Below are 3,783 nucleotides of genomic sequence, written 5' to 3'. Positions count from 1 at the left end.
AAAAAAAAAAAAAAAAAAGCCTGTCTTTTCTCTTCTGGACTCAAGCATGAGTCCTCTGGGACATGGGCTAGGAGACAATTGTGAGCCAGACACCAGGCTGTGTGTGTAGAATTGGAACCTCTCTCCCAAATATCCAAGAATAACTATGAATTTAATTCCCCAACTTGCCTTACAGTGTGTTCTCTCTGAGGGACTTCTGGAAGGCTTGCCTTACAGTTCAGCTGACTTGTTCAACTTGCATAAATTTAAAAAGAAAATAAAACTTAGGCTCAAACTAGGACATTCTACTTTTATACTACTCCGTATCACCAATAAACATGCAAAAGTACTTTATATGACATTAAAATAGTATACATACATACGAATATATACATATATAGCAGATATTATAATTCCTCTATTGAATTACCTTTATAAATCCTATGATTTTGCTTTATTGATCTGTTAATGCTACAAATACAAATAGTAGTTAACAGGTATTAAAAATTATGACCCAAGCCAGGCATGGTGGCTTATACCTGTAATCCTAGCAGTTTGGGAGGCTGAGGTGGGTGGATTACTTCAGCTCAGGAGCAAGAAAAGAGCAAGACCCCATCTGTACTAAAAATAGAAAAATTAGATAGGCATGATGGTGGGTGCCTGTAGTCCCAGCTACTTGGGAGGCTAAGGCAAGGGGCTCACTTGAACCTAGGAGTTTTAGGTTGCTGTGAGCTATGATGCCATAACTCTACCCAGGGTGACAGTGTGAGATGCTGTCTCAAAAAAAAAAAAATATATATATATATATGTATATGACCCAATCAGCCTGAGTGAGAGCAAGACCGTGTCTCTCAAAAAAAAATAGAAAAATTACCCAGGTGTGGTGGTGGACACCTATAGTCCCAGCTACTGGGGAGGCTGAGGCAGGAGGATCACTTGTTGCTATGAACTATGATGATGCCATTGCATTCTATCCCAAGCCAAAAAGAGAGATCCTGTCTCAAAAATAGGACCCAATCATGAACACAGAGTTTCTGCTTAACTGACTATGTAAGCTTCAGTAAGTTTGTTTACTTCTCTAGAATTATGATTTGCAATTCCAAAAGGAATATGGTGGGGGCAGATTGGATTGTTTCCACAAATTCAACATTAATGTTATTTAAATATTTTATATAGGGCAGCGCCTGTAGCTCAAAGGAGTAGGGCACTGGCCCCATATACCAGAGGTGGTGGGTTCAAATCCAGCCCCGGTCAAAAACTGTAAAAAAAAAAAAATATATATATATATATATATATCAGTTTTTCTCTTTTAAAAAATGTAGAAACTTTGGCTTTACTCCAGACCCACTAAATAGCTTTTCTGTAAATTAGCACACTGAAATTGGAGAGCCATCAGTATATACAGTATAATCCTGACTTTAGTAAGAATAAATGATGCCATAAATAGAAGAAAATATAAATAATTGTACCACAATTTAAGGGGTGAGAATCTTACCCAAGCATATTTTTAGTAAGTAACTAAAGATAACCTCATTAATTCTATAGCATAAAATTTAGAAGATTTCTTGCAGCAAGGCACTATACAAAAAAAAAAAAAAAAAAACTAAGAGATGATTTAATAAAGCATTAATTTAATGCCTTGCATTCCTTTCTTTTTTTTTTTTTTTTTTGAGACGGAGCCTCAAGCTATCCCGCTGGGTAGAGTACCATGGCTTCACAGCTCAGAGCAACCTCCAACTCCTGGGCTCAAGCGAGTCTCCTGCCTCCGCCTCCCAAGTAGCTGGGACCACAGGCACCTGCCACAACGTCTGGCCATTTTTTGGTTGCAGCCATCATTGTTGTTTGGCGGGCCCAGGCTGGGGATTCGAACCCACCACCTTAGGTGTATGTGGCTGGCGCCTTAGCCGCTTGAGCCACAGGTGCCGACCCTCTAACAGTATTAATAAAATACATCAGAAATAAATTCAAAGTTCTCCTTTAGTAATCAACTCAAAAAATTATTGAGCCAGCCCTGTGCCCTTGACTTTCTTTTGTTTTTAATCTTTCACTATTTAATGCCATTGGAGAAATGTTCTTATCTCCAGACCATTCAAGGTTATATTGAAACCTGATGGGTACTAGTCAGACTAGAATTCCAGCTGGAGTGAAATAAGGTTCCAGGCTCATTGCACCAGTTTTTGTTTGTTTGTTTTTGGGACAGAGTCTCACTTTGTCACCCTCAGTAGAGTGCTCTCACATCATAGCTCACAGCAGCCTCAAATTCTTAAGCTTAAGCAATTCTCTTGCCTCTGCCTCCTGAGTAGCTGGGACTACACGCACCTACCACAATGCCCAGCTATTTTTAGAGGCGGGGTCTTGCTCTGGCTCAGGCTGGTCTTGAACCTGTGAGCTCAGGCAATCCAACCACCTCGGTTTCCCACAGTGCTAGGATGACAGGTGTGAGCCACTGTGCCAGGCCTTCATTGCATCGTTTTTATAAGACAGGCCAAATCTATTCCCCTGGCTCTCAGAGGAGTGACACTAAGGCCGTCACTCCTTTCTAGGGTGAGTCTGACTGGTTCTCTGCTCTAGCCTACATCAGGCACTAGGCCCGTCTAGGCTGATGGCCAGGCTGTCCTGGACAAATATACTTGAAGGAGGACCACTGTCCCATTTCAGGTCAGAGCACTTTGCTTTTCCCTCCTTTTCTCTTTCTACTTTGAGGAACATTTTGTAGGGGAGGAGATACAGCCCCAAAGCTTCTAAACTGGAAACATTGGTTGGGATAGTCTTTGAGCAAGCAGCTGTCTGAATAAATCTGACCAGGTAACCTGGGGTTCAAGCAGAAGGGGCTGACCCTTCTCTCAGAGTCCAGTGAAGTAGAACAAAGTGGGCCAAAAATGGGGTTAGCACATGAAACCTCACCAACCCCTCTTCCACTTATCTTGGTCAGACTCCCAGAAGGGTCTTGGATGTGCCCTGGCCTGTTTTGGTGGTTCTGTGATGACTTCAGTTCTCTGTCTGCCTGGTGCTGTTCATCTGATGTCTGAGTCAGCCCAGGCCCAGAACCACCTGGACTGGTGCTCCCTTAGGTAAAGGGAGCTTGCAAAGACATGTGGTCCTACAACTCGGGAGAAAAGAGATGTCACCTGTTCCCTAAAAAGTATAGGGTGGGCTTGGCACCCATAGCTCAATGGTTATGGCACAGGCCAGATACACTGGGGCTGGTGGGTTTGAACCCGGCCCATGGCCTGCTAAAGAACAATGACAACAAAAAAATAGCCAGGCATTGTGTTGGGTGCCTGTAGTCCCAGCTACTTGGGAGGCTGAGGTAAAAGAATCACTTGAGCCCCAGAGTTTGAGGTTGCTATGAGCTGTGAGCTGTGACAGCACAGCACTCTACTGAGGGTGACATAGTGAGACACTGTCTCAGAAAAAAAAAAGAAGTATAAGGGAAGGAATGAGCACCAGATTTCTTTTTTTTTCTTTTTTTTTTTTGAGACAGAGTCTCACTTTGTCACCCTGAGTAGAGTACTTTGTCATCATAGCTCACAGCAACCTCACAATCTGGGGCTCAAGCAATTCTCTTGCCTCAGCCTCCCAAGTAGCTGGGACTACAGGAGTCTGCCACAACGTCTGGCTATTTTTAGAGACAGAGTCTCGGTCTTGCTCAGGCTGCTCTTTTTTTTTGAGACAGAGCCTCAAGCTGTCACCCTGGGTAGAGTGCTGTGACATCACAGTTCACAGCAACCTCCAACTCCTGGGCTCAAGTGAGTCCCCTGCCTCCGCCTCCCAAGTAGCTGGGACTACAGGCGCCCGCCACAA

This window comes from Otolemur garnettii, unplaced genomic scaffold (genome assembly GCF_000181295.1).
Source record: "Otolemur garnettii isolate 467f Iridium unplaced genomic scaffold, OtoGar3 scaffold00248, whole genome shotgun sequence".
Lineage (NCBI taxonomy): Eukaryota > Metazoa > Chordata > Mammalia > Primates > Galagidae > Otolemur > Otolemur garnettii.
The sequence above is the reverse complement of the archived record's forward strand: the minus strand, read 5'-3'. Positions refer to the sequence as shown.